Source organism: Chinchilla lanigera, unplaced genomic scaffold (assembly GCF_000276665.1).
Source record: "Chinchilla lanigera isolate Chin_1 unplaced genomic scaffold, ChiLan1.0 scaffold00050, whole genome shotgun sequence".
Lineage (NCBI taxonomy): Eukaryota > Metazoa > Chordata > Mammalia > Rodentia > Chinchillidae > Chinchilla > Chinchilla lanigera.
In genome coordinates this window covers 3,509,475-3,523,537 of record NW_004955451.1, presented here as the reverse complement: position 1 = coordinate 3,523,537, position 14,063 = coordinate 3,509,475, and positions in this window count along the sequence as shown.

Genomic DNA, 14,063 nt, shown 5'->3' with positions numbered 1-14,063 from the left:
ATCTCTTATTGTGTGGTTCATTCTTTCAATTATTTTATTTAAAGTGATAAAGGAATACACATTAGTTCTGACCACCCTCGCTGAATGCTTGTAAAGAGCATTTATTGGAAGCAGTAAAAATGGAGGGAACAGCATTTAAAAACTATTAGTGACCTGTATTTTGGGGGTTAGGACCTCTCTGTAGGAAGAGCTGGATGGTCTTGCAAACAGTTTTTAAAGTACATGGGGAGGAAAGAAAGGAGATGGAGACTCAAAGTTCACTTTAAGAAGCAGTGCAGCTGCTCAGGGAGGGAAGTGGAGTGCTCAGGGGCTCAGTGCTTCTCTTACCTCTTTCCTAGGCCCCCTGCAGAAGCCTCTCACATGGTGTCTCTGAACCCTCACTGTCCGGCCACAGTCCACTCTCTTTCAGTATCCAGACTGATCTTTTCAAAATTCAAATTTCCTGCTTCGAATCCTATAAATTTTCCAATTGATCTTTGAATAAGATCAAAATCTAATCATCTACAGAACCTCCAAATGCGCTTTGCAGCCCACCCGCCGCTGGTTGTGTCTCTGAGAAGCACTGCCCTTTCCCACCACCCTTCTGTCTCTCAGGTTTTGCTTATCTTCTCCCTCCTGTTCCACACACAAGGAAAACGACCTCTATATGCTTTATCTTAAGCTGTGTCTTCCCGGGAACTCAGGCTAAGGCCTAAAAAAGAGGGAAGCATGGGTGCAATCGATCTTAGAAGGATTTTACAAAACAGGAGTCATACCTGAAATTCAAATCCTCTCTCTTGTGCCTTGCTCCAAATAAACATGTTTCCACCTCCAAATCTTTTGATATTAATATCTGGCCAAAGACAATCAAAAAGTGAAATCTTGGTAGAATTTCAAGTAAAGACTGAAAGAATTGGATGAGTTATTATATTCAGGAAGATCCATGTAGAATTCCTTAACTCACTGAACAGAATGTGCAAAGAACTGATGTAGGGACTGGAGACCTGCTTTATTTTGGATGTCAAATGTCCCTTAAAGACCTGAGTTGGGTTTGGGCCGAGAGTGATGCTATTGGGAGGTGGGGGGACCTTTAAGAGGTAGGACCTAGTGGGAGGTCTTTAGGTCATTGGGGGCACTGTTCAAAGGGATTGTGGGACCCTGACCACCTCCTTACTCTTGCCTTTGTTCCATGGCTCATACTGTGAGAGGATTCACTCTACTCTACTCCGCCACCAGCATATGCTGCCTCACCACTGACCTAAAGCAAAGAGGTCACATAGTTATGGGCTGGAACCCCCAAAACTGTGAGCCAAAATAGACCCTTTTAAATAAGTTGATTATCTCAGGTATTTTGTTTTAGTTATGGGAGGTGACCAGCGCAAGACCCAACAGTAAATAAGACATATGGGCTTCTCCCTGAGGAGTTATTTTTTACTATTGCTTTTGGGTTTTGTTTGTATATTTTTTGGGTTTTGTTTGTGTATTTTTGCAGAGCTAGGAACTGAACGTAGGCAAGTGCTCTACCATTGAGCTGAACTCTTACTACCAAGGAGTTTAAATATTACTGGAGGAAGACAAATGACAAACATATAAAATACTTAATATAGTATCAGATAGTAAGCAATGGCATAAAGAAAAATAAAGAAGAGGGGATAAACTACACACTGGTGGCTCAGACCCATAATCTCAGAACTGTGAGGATGCAAGTTTGAGTCCAGCCTCGGCAACTTAGTGATATAGTGCCTTAAAAAAAATTAGATAATGAGACCTTGTCTTAAAAAGACAAAATAAATTAATTAATTAATTAAAGGGCTGGTGATGTAGCTCCGTGTGCAGGCTTTGGGTTTGATCCTTAACACTCCCCAGCCCCTCAACACACACACACACACACACACACACACACACACACACACACACACGAAGAGAGGGTGGTGATGACCTACTCTTAAGACAGCATGGTTGGAAAAGGCTCTTTGTAAAGGAAGTCACATCAGAGACAGGAGGTAAGACGGGATCCATGTCTAAGGAGCAGCATTCATCCTGTCATGCAGATTCATGTTCTTGGGTTGCTCTTTAGATTAGCTTTGAATTGAAAATGAACAACTACAGCAAGGGGTGGGGAAAAGATTCTCATTCTCTTCCTTTCCTCTCTCTCCAAATGACCTAAGCTCTTCAATTGTTCTGGGTGGCTGGCTGTGGTTTCAAAATTAATCAACTTAGCCAAAGTTGAAAGCACTTCCTTCTTGAATGCAAAATTATTTCTAATCTTATTGTAGTCTTATACTTTGCCTGATATTATTGGTACTTGTTTATGCATCTCATATCCATCTAATATGGGTTATGCTGTGAGAGCAAAGCCTAAGTATTTTCAGCATTATACTGCTTGAAATATCTAGCACAGTTTCTGTCACAGAGCAAGCAATTATTTTCTGAATTTAAATTTGTTTTATTATCATAGATACTTTTTAGACAAATTCACCTGACTCCTCAAAGTTCCCAAATCACAAATGTTTAGTTAAGCCTCTTTGAAACTATATTTTTGCATGCACTGACTTTTAAAAACTAAAATACCTGAGCTCAGACTAAGTTAACCCCTCAGAGCTCATTGTATAATAAACAGAAATAGAAATTTTTATTGAGCAGTACTTGTTGGTGCAAGAATTTTAAAAAGAACACCAGCACAGTGGCACTTTCCTGTAATCCCAGCACTCAGGAGGCTGAGGCAGGAGGATTGGTGAGAGTTTGAGCCCAGTCTGGTCTACAAAGTGAGATGCTGTCTCAAAAAAAGAAAAAAAAAATTTAAAAAGAACATAAATCATCCAGTACAGGACCAGACACATGGTAGTTTTTATTAGATTGTTGGTTATAATTCCAATCAAGAAATACTGTAGGAATTTTCAAGTTTGATCTTCCACTAGGTTTTATGTTCATGTAAAAAACATGTGACAGCATTGTTCTCAGTTATTTCCTATGAAGTTACCATGATATCATCACACAATCTTTCTTTAATTGTCTTGATTGAGGTGTAATTTGTATGTATTAAAATTCACTCATTTTCAGTGTGTAATTTTTGACAAATACATACAGTAACCACCTCCCAATCAATATGCAGAGTATTTTCATCGCTGTAAAAAGTTTCCTATGCCTTTTGAAGTCAATTCCCTCCTTCCACCCCTAGCCTCTGGCAACCACTGGTTTGTTTTTTGCCAAAGATGCTTTTTATTAAGAAAATCTTTATGGGGACTTTCTATTTGGAAGTCCTTGGGCTAGACAGTTCAGAGGATACAAAGATAAGCCATACTCAGTTTGTGTCCTTAAATAGCTAAAACTCTGGTCTAGTTTTATAGAGGTTTGAGATTACTTTGTCTACACACAATGCAGAACTGAATTTCAATATGAATTGTACCCATTAAAGAAGAATAAGGAAGGAAAAATGCTGCAAATGCTTCTTGAACTTTGAGAACATGGAACAAAGTAATGTACCTTCGTGAATGCTGCTAATTGTGATTTCTCTTAAAAGGCACAGATTTATGATCACAGGATGTTCCAGATAATGTTTTAAAAATAAACTCTTTTAAAATTAAGTGACATACCTGGGGAGGAGCTGAAATCATAAACGCAGCTTGATTTTCCAAGTTGTTTAACGTCAACCTAGACTAGCTCCCTGACCAATACAATAAAAAGGCAACGTCCTGAAGTCTTTTTGGTTTAGATAGAATAATTCCATCACTGAAAGAAAGTAAGAGATGAGAGAATAATGCTGTGCTAAGGCTCACAAAGGATGGCGGGGTAAGTCGTGAGAAAATGGATGTCACATTAAAATTCATGAGGAAATGCCAGTTAAGTTCCATGAATAACAAAGCGATTATTATGCAAGATCAGATTTTCCTTTCATCATTACAGAAAGACAAAAAATCATTATCGTGATCTGCCATGTGTTTTTCCTTTGTTATTAGATGCTGGGACAGGCCTATTAAATGTTCTTTGTCACCCAGGGAAATGATCACAGTAGTAATGGTGGTCATGACGCACGCGTGTGGCTTTGTATGGTCCTAATTATAAGTGCATTTAGAGCAGAGGAAAGGAACAAATTAAAAAGAAGGGTGGAATGGCAAGCCGGGCATTTTATTATGATTACAAAGAACTGAATCTTTTCTTAGTCTCACTCTCTCTTGCCTCATGTGTTACATCTGCCATTTCCGCACCAGACAAAGCTGCTGTTTAAGGTGTTTGAAACCTCCTTAATCAATACAGCGGAGACTGCAGTTAATGTTAAAAGGATAATACATACAAAATAAGGAAAAGCATTAGCACCAGGAGAAAAAACAGAATCTGGAATAATAATCCTATAAAAATCTGCACAGTTGGGGGGGCAAAAATTTACCGAAATTATAATTACAATAGGCAAAATAATTGTTGTTTTTTTATTTTCTGTGATGGACCTAATTTTCCTTCAAGCTTCTATCTTATTCCATAGTGAGGGGGAAAAAAAAACCCAACCCAAACTTTAAGCTCAAGGATTTCAGGTAACAACCTCTTTTAGCTTGAATAAATAGTTGCTTTTGAATAATTCATTTTCTTTTGGGTAAGTATAAAACATTTTGCGTTTCTTTCCCTTTATACCTACTTTCATTCATAATGATGTCTCACGGTATTATCTTTTTTTTTTTCATTTTTTCTTTCATTGTATTATTATAGGCAGCTAAGTTAGATAGAAATTAACAGGTAGCCAGACAGGGACGGGCCCTCAAGAAGTCAGTGCAGAAGATGAGAATACATCAAAACTGTGACCAGAGGTGCATCTGAAGTCAAGGCCTCCAGATTAAAGTCACAATGACTAAACTTGCATACTTCCCTAAGGGATGAATGGAAATTTGAAATACCACCCAGTTCAGATACGCGGCTGACCCCTGGATGGGTGGCCAGAACACCTAGACCCGCTCTTCGCCCAAATGTTCCTGTTTGAGAAGTCACATGTAAGCGAAGCTTGATAATGTTAGCCGTGTGCTCTTGCTTTAAGAGAAACCAGTTCCCTGTTGGATCAATATTAGCAACGCGGCTATACTTACTGGTTGATTATAGTTTGATCCACATTGTACCCACACTTTACCTTTGCTTAAAAATTAACCCTGACAAAGGGCCTTCATGGAAACCCACTTGGGACGCCTTCTGTCCTTCAGGTTCTATTCTTATTCCCCAATAAACCTTTCCTGCTCTTACCCTCCTTTGTGCTTTGGAATTCATTCTTTGATTTCAGAGAACATGCACTTGGCACACTTGACATCTAGCAGGTTGGAAGTTATTTTTTTCCTATATCAGTACTAAAGGATTTGTGAGCTCATGGTAGCAAGAAGAGCAACCTCAGATCCATTCCAACCTCAGGATCAAATTTGTCTCTACAGCAGAGGGCCATGTCTGTGGTCTGTTGGCCCATTGAGTTCCCTCTCCTGCTTTGGAACAGGGGATTGAACCTAGGGTTTTTGCACTGAGTTGTGTCCCCAGCACTTTATTTTTCATGTTGTGACAAATTCCAGCTAAGTCACTAAATTGCCCTGGCTGGACTTGAACTTGCCATTTGGAATTATAGGCTTGCAACACCATGCCTGGCTTTGGAGACTCCTTTGACATGTCAGAGGTCTTAACTTGGCCTCTGGCCAGTGGGCTGCTATCATCGTGGGGTCTGTGGTTTGGACCATTGGCTGTACATGCTGCAGCCTTTTTATTTCCACCAGACTCTTACTTTTTTGGGTCCCTTCACCAGGATCCCACATGGCCTGTCACTGACTCAGGCTCATCCATCCATCCATCCATCCATCCATCCATCCATCCATTCATCCATCCACTTCTGTCCCAGTGGGGAGAGTGGGCAAAGGAGTGACTGAAGTGATATGAAAAGGAAGGGACCTTGGGAACAACAATTCACAGGCTCCAGGAATGCATGGTTAAGTTTAGAGCAGATCTGCAGGACAACAACCAGCAGAATTAAAAGTTATTCTCAGAGATGTTTGCTTTGGCTACTGTATTCCTCCTGCCCTCCAATAACCTTCCTGCCCTGCAAGCTTGCTTAAACTAGGTCGACTTGTATCACATAGCAAAACACTCCTTTTTGTCCTGTCCCCTGACCAAAACTTCTACACAAATGTTGCAAGTGCTTTTTCTTTTGCATCTTTGTTCTCATGTCCTTGAGTTACCAATAAATATAGCCATGGGGCTGTTTCCTTGAGGCTTTTCTGTGCTGAAGAAACGGCCCCTCTGAGCTTCTTGGTGACTGGACCAAGTCTCGTCTGGAAGTAATCTTTCATTCTTCACGCTACACGCTGACATTGTCCCCCTGAACAATCACTGTATGGGATAATGGACCAAGCCAAATGGAAGCAGGGTCTGAGCCCTGCTCGTTTTAGTTTTTTCCTTATGCTTTCCAACACAGACTCCTTCTCTGGACGGTTGCCCAGGAGAAGGGTGCTCCAGACACAGGGACCTGACTCCTCTTTCCCCTTTCTGAGCCACCCCTTACCCTTCACATCTTTTTTTTACTTGTGGTGGGGCATGGTCTAGATCCTCTTGCTGCAACGGAATGAGGTCAGTAGTATAAGTTCATACATAATGATAAACACAGCATTTTTCCTGCACTGTGGAAGAATCTACAAGGAGTGGTTCCTGAGTAGGACAGTTGGTTGCCTGGTAACCGGGAACTGGGATTGAGAAAATATTTGTCCATTCTCCTGAGTATTGTTCCAGTTTCTTTTGGGGGTAGCATGGTAAAACCCTAATAATATATGCCATGGTGTTCACAAATTACGACCATCCAGGAGAGAAAAATGAAATTTGTGACACCTCTATTTTTGGCTACTTATTCTTTTTTTTTTTTTGGTGGGGGGGTGTAGGGTGGTGGCATTCCAGTACTGGGAATCGAACTCACAACATTGTGCTTGCCAGGCAGGTGCTGTGCCGCTGAGCTAAATCCCTAGCCCCTGGCTACTTATTATTAAGTCATTTCTGAAGCTAGATTCAAAATGACCTTTTAAAAGTCCCTGTTTGAAATTGAAGATGGGCCACATTGAAGAAAAATACACCGTAGCTTAATACATTAATCCTATTTCTTCTTTGTGGGGCCCTTTCCTCTCTTCTCTGTCTTCTCAGCTTCAGGGAAAAAGTGCATTCATACTTCCATTGACAAAAGACCTATATTGCTCTGAAACTATGGGGAGTCAGAAAAACAACAACACAGAAATACCAAAACTCTTAAAGGAAGTGTACAACTATGTTTCCATTTCTTTAAAATTATATTAAACATTAGGGAAGGGAATATTCTGTATGCATCATAATATATAGAAGAATACAGTCTTGGATCCCAAGGGTCTTCTACCTTCTACCTTCAACTTCTCTGCAGCAAAAGGGCAGAGAGATACCCAAGAAGACATGTGGTGCAGTGCACTGCTTTTCCAACTAGCTATGTTTACAACTGATGTGGAAAAGACAGTTTTGCAGGCTCTGTGAATATCCTCAGAGCCAGGGAGATGTTCATAAATGCTTAACTAATAAATAAGGAATCAAATGGAGGCTAGATATTGGAAAGTAGGAAAAACTTGTTCAAATGAGAAGGGGAACAAGGGCGGGGGGAGGGGAAAGGAAGAAAGAGAAGTGGGGTTAAAACAGAGAATGGAAGGAAGAAAATGGAAATAAAGCTTTTGTAAATGGGGAGGAAAGTAAGGGTTGAATAGGGGAGGAAGTGGGAAAAAAGAAGCAAGCTATATTATGTAGAGATACGAATTTCCTATTGTGGAGAAGGACGTCCTTTAGTTAATCTTTCAATGAATTACCTCAGGCCTGACCAAGCCATAGGATTGTTTGGTTCTGGAGGAAGTCTAGCAAAAGCGTTGGTGTAAAGGAAATGATTGCAGGACCTGTGTCCCTGTGGAAAGCCATGCAACACCAGATGCTTTGCTGAGATATGCCCAAAGGAACGATAACATGATGGCTAACTAAGTCAAGTCTCATTTCTGTGATAATTAAGTTGTATTGTCCTTGCTAAACCTGTTGATATCCTCCCATTTGCTCGGCTGCTTCCTTTGTTCTTTCTCAATAAAAGGTTACTGAAAATGGTAGTCATCAGGGCTTCAGTTTAAGAGGCTGTAAGCCCCCTGATCCCATAACTGTCTCTCTCTTGTTTTTCTTTTCATCTGTGGGCACCTTGTTCTCGGGACCTGTCACCTCAGACAGAAACAAAATATAGACCAACATCCTATGATGAAAGGGAGCAACATTATGGAAAATATGTAAATAAATATCTAATTTTTTGCATAAGTAAGATTATTTGTCAAGATTTAGATTTCTCTTTGAGACAGTATCTCTCTGTTGCCCAAGCTGGTATCAAACTGTGAGCTCCAGTGATCTTCCAGCCTCAGACTTCTGAGGATCTGGGACTACAAACCTGCTCCATCATGCCTGCCTGGTTTTTGGAACTTTCAATGTATAATCAATTCTTCAGATCACACAAAAGTATGAAAAAAAAACCTTATAAATATCTACATGCCCACTTAACATCTTAACATGTTGCCATATTTATGTCAGACTATTTCAAAAGAAATAAAACTGATCAGTAGGATGGAAGCGAATGTCCTATCTGTCTCCTCCCCACTCATCACAGGTTCCCAGAACCCAGAGGTTAGTGTAGATTTCAAATATTTTTAATATTTATTTACATATTTATTATTGGTTTTTTGAGACAAGGTTTCACTATGTACCCCAGGTTGGCCTCCAACATGTGGCCATTCTTCTGTCTCAGCCTCACAGGTGTGGGGATTACAGGTCTGAGTCATCATGGGCTCCTGGCTCATGCGTTTTAAAATTTAGCCACAAAAGTTTCTATGAACACTTTTTTGTGTTTGAACTCTTTTTTGTTGTTGTTGTTGTTTTTGTTTTTTTTTTCCAGTACCAGGAATGGAACTCACGACCTTGCCCTTGCCAGGCAAGTGCTCTGCCGCTGAGCTAAATCCCCAGCCCCCACTTTTTTGTGTTTGAATAGTTAAATATTATCATGCTATAAGTATATGTTTGTAATTTGGAAGATATAGTAGAATTTATTCTGACTATCTTATTTTGTGTTTCTACTTATCATGCTTTTTTTTCCCTTTCATATTAAGGAATTTCTTCCTTTTTTATTTCCTGCTTTCCTTTTTTTTTTTTATTATTATTTTAAAGAGTAAAAGAAGGATACCATAGTAATATGGGGGCTTACTGAATTACAGACAAAGTGGTAGGAAATTATCAATGGTTATTGTTTTATATATTGTTATCTACAAGATAGTTTCTCACAAAAACAAATAGACAAATAATAATGAGTTACAGACAAAAGTGGTAGAAGATTATCAATGGTTGTTGTACTATACTTTGGTATCTTTAAAGTGGTTTCTAAACAAAATAAATAGAGCTATACATGAGTGACCAATTGAATAATCATTGACTATTCTCAATGGTTGTTGTAGGAAACACATAGGAATAAACATACATCCATTTATGAAATAGCGAAGGAACAATACAGACATTACAGAGTTATGGACAGATTAGTAGGAAAATATCAATGGCTGCTGTAATACATGGTGGTATCTTCAAAGTGGTTTCTCAAGAAGACAGAGATACGCAAGAAAGATCTAACAAGCAGTTACAGCCTAAGGGTTGTCAAAAATAGCATATTACCTCCTCACCAGCGACTCCTGTCACTGATGTGTGACGGCTGGAAGGAAGGCCAGGATTGAAAAGAAGGACCAAGAGACTTGCACCTGTGTCTAGCAACAGACTGTTTTCTTGTTCCTCCATAGTCATGATTACCCGGGGCTCCTCCATGGAGATGACAGTCTGGCCAGAGGGAGAAGGCAGAGTATGCCCCGGGCCCCCTCATTCCTGTTGGACTGATAGGATGGGTCTGAGCTCTGGGGCCTCCACTTCAGAGGGCAAACCAATCTCCAGTGGTCACCTTTGCATTCAGGGCATGGCCCATGGGGCCTCTTAGGGCAGTTCCTCTAGAGGTGGCCTGGCTTTTAACAGTGGTAGCAGGTGAATGCAGTCGTTGAGTTCTTCTTGGGGACCCGGGAATCAGACTTAGGGTCTGTTTCTCTTAGTACTGCAGCTTCTGAATGGCTCTCATGACCCCGGTCCACTAGACCTCTGAGTCTTCGGGCATAGTCTATATTCTCATGTTCTCTGAGTCCTTGTTCAGCAGCTGCTCCTCTGCTGACTCTGGACTTTTCTGGTTCTCAGTGGCAGGGGCAAGAGCTACCTGTTGTGTGGCATGTATTCCCAGGGGTTTCTCCATCTCAGGATGATTCACACACATCCCTGGGCGGGCCTCTGCAGCCAGCACATGGCGGGCCAATTGTGTCATTGCTTCACTGTGCCATGATAGTTCTCGACCACGTGGCGGTGGCAGGCCTGAGGACTGGCGTGCGCCAGAGCATGTGGCCACGCAACTTACCGGGTGCTGGCTGCTTACCTTCTGGGCACCTGCACAGCTAGGGTCTGGACCAAAGGCCGGCATTCCCCGTCTGACGGCTTTCTGGGTGCAGGCGGCCCACCTCCCAGGTACCTGCACATATTTCCTGCTTTCTATTCAGTTATTACAACATGCATATTTTTTTCTTGAGACAGGGTCTCACTATGCAGTTCAGGCTGGTTTTGAACTCACTATGCAGCCCAGGATGGCCTCAAACTCTCAGCAATCCTCCTGCCTCAGCCTTCAGAGTGCTGGAATTATGGACATGCGCCACCATGCCTGGCTCTATGAAGTTATTGATTCATTTTTCCTCCACCTCTACTAGCTTGGAAGTTATGTTTAAAAATATTAACCATTATTTAATGTGGGATTTAAAGGAGTTCTTCAGTAAGAAAAAATGTCAGTAAATAAAACTTGCTCTTTTCCTAGAGGTTCACACAATTTTGAAATATGTCTTTTACTTGTGATTAAACATAAGCTTAACTTTGAGTGGAGGTAGAGACAGGGTCTCGCTCTATAGTTCAGTCTGGCCTTCAACGCACTATGTAGCCCAGGCTGGTGTTGAACTTGCAGTGATCCCTCTGCCTGCCACCACGCCCAGCTCAACTTAGCATTTATTTATTTATTTATTTAAGTTTATTGGTACAATTTAAGTATATACAATGGTCACATTCAACAAAGGGAATTTGCATCTGTACATGATATGCCTTGATTCGATGAAGCTTGATTTTTACAAGATTTTTTTTTTTGGTATCAGGAATTGAACTCATAGCCTCGTGCTTGCCAGGCAAAACAACTTTTAAAGTTTGTTTATTTTATCCATTTCTCTTCCCAAACTTTTTCTCTAGTGGGAACTTAATGGTTTTCAAATTTATTTTCTTCAGTGGTAAAGTCAACAAGAACTAATTTGTTGCTTCTTTTCCATTTAGAGAAACAATGTTATTGTCTTTTTATTTATTCATTGCTTACTCTTAAACTTATAACATGCACACTCAATTGGGTATAATATATTTTCAGTCTCTTTTGAACAATATATTAGAAACCTGGCCCCTCCCATTTTCTATGTCATTACTGAGATTTAGTTTACCATTTCAAAATCTCTCTAAATTTAGAAATACTTATCATTCATTATTGCTTTTCTGATTGTTGCTGAGATTGCAACAGCAAGCAGAAACACCGAAATGACACCTCGGATTGGGAGGCAGATTTATTTACATCGACAGGCACTGATCGAGATCATTCCCAGAATATCAGGCACTGATCTCTGGTGGTCTAGGGCTTATATGGGATAAGCAGGCAGAATGGCTCATCATTTGGGGATTGGTTTATACAGTGTGCATCACAGTGACCAGCTGTTTCTAAAACACAGAAGCAACCGGAAGTGGAACAGGAACTATTATCTGGGCAACTAACAAACTGAAGTATACTGGCCGGGGGACCATTCTCTGTTACAAAATAAGTTTTCATTTCCTCTTTTATTATTTGTGTCTATTAATTTTATTATTAGTGTCTATTATTAAGTTTCATTGTGTATATTTTGATCCTATCCACCCCCCATTGCTTAGCCTTATACTCCCTCCCCTTACCCCTTCCTGACGTCTAGCAATTATCTCCTTTCTACCTTCACGTCCCCCACCCTTTTCTTGTTAGATTTCACATACGGCAATAGGGAGAATATACAATATTTGTCTTTCTGAATCTGGCTTATTTCACTCAATATGATTATCTCCAGATCTACCTATTTTCCTGCACATGACAAAAGTTCACTCTTCTTCATGGTGGAATAATACTCTACTGTGTGCACATATCCCTTTCTCTTTACCCTTTCATCTGTTGATGGGCACCTGGACGAGGACAAACATGGGTATGGCAGTGTCCCTGTGCTATGCTGAGTTTAATCTGTTTTTAAACTTAATTTCAACTTAACTGCGCTTACAAAAATACACTCATATGAGTTAATAGAATGCATTTTATCTTATCCTGTACAATTGCAACCAAACATGGTTACATGGTTTAAGATTTTTTTTTTTTTTTTTTTTTGGTACTAGGAATTGAACTCAGAACCTTGAGCTTGGTTTAAGATTTTTAAAAAGATTTGTGACTTGGTTTAGTTTCATCTATTACAAATGTAGAAAAGATCCTCCATCAAATGCTGTTTAAGAAGACAACAAAACCTTGACAAGTTTTTTATTTGCCTCAGAAGAATAAAAGCGTTGCAGTGTAAAGTTTATAAAATTATGGGGTGGATTAACTGATGGTCAACTTGTAACTCCCAGCTGAACTGAATCAGCGTAGTGCTGGGTGTGGAAGGCCCACCTGAGGACTGTTGCCAACAGCATAAAAGGAGAACCGGAGGGGAAGGTGGTGCTGTTGATTCTCCTGGAGAAGCTTGTCACACTGGCTTTCCTGATATGAACTCAGCTGTTCTCATCATCGGAGGAACTTATGTCCTCGCTGTCACTGAGGATGGCTGTGTTTCTCTTCAGAGGAGCTCTGGTCCTTATTTTGAGCATTACCTCCTGGCTCCAGGGCAGATCCCTCAGCCTACTAGTACAGATCCTTCATCACCCTGGCGCAGACTTTCTAGCTTCTACAGCTGACTTTTGGGCCTTCCCAGTGCAGATCTTTGATACAGACTTGCATGAGACATTGCCGTGGGCTCTAGGCCTCCAGCTGGACTTGTGCAGGACATCACCGTGGGATCCAGACCCTCAGCTGGAATCTTTGGGTCTTCAGAGCATGGACAGATTTCTTGTGCTCTTCTGCATTTGACTTTTGGGGCAAATATTATAAAATGATCCTGTAAATTGTGTGTCCTGTGTTAAATCTGTTCCCTTGCAAATGGCGACTACAACAAATTGGTGCAATAAAATATTGTTGTGATGTTACAATGCCAGTTTTTTCGTCGCTTCAGGTGTATACCAAGGAGTGGCATAACTAATGCTAGTGCTCTGTTTAGTTTTTTGAAGAACCTCTGTACTGATTTCCATAGTGGTTGTACTAACTACAGTGCCACCAGGGATGTAAAAGTGTTTGTCCCCACTCCCTTGCATGCTTGCCAGTATTTAGCATTTTTTTTAATTCTTGATGATAGTTATTCTGATTGGGGTGTTTTGGAATCCAGTTTGATTTTCATTTTTCTGGTCATTAAAGATGATGAACATTTTTTTCACATAGTACTTATTGACCATCTGTACTTTTTTTTGTGAGAATTGTCTGTTCAATTTATTTGCTCACTTAGTGATTGGGACACTAGATTTGTTTTGTTTTATATTTGAGACAGGGTCTCACTATGTAGTCCAGGCTGGCCTGGAACTCACGGCAACCCTCCCAAGTGCTAGGATTACAGGCTTGGGTCACCACACGCAGAGGGCTATCTGATTTTTTTTTTTTTTTCTCCAGTACCGGGAACCGAACTCGTGACCTTGCGCTTGCCAGGCAGGCGCTTTTGCCGCTGAGCTAAATCCCCAGCCCCGACTATCTGATTTTTTGTTTCTTGGTGTTAAGTTTTTGGGGGCCTTTACCTATTCTAGATATTTACTACTCCTCTGTTAAAAGAGTAGCTGGCAGCCAGATGTGGTGGTGCATACCTCTA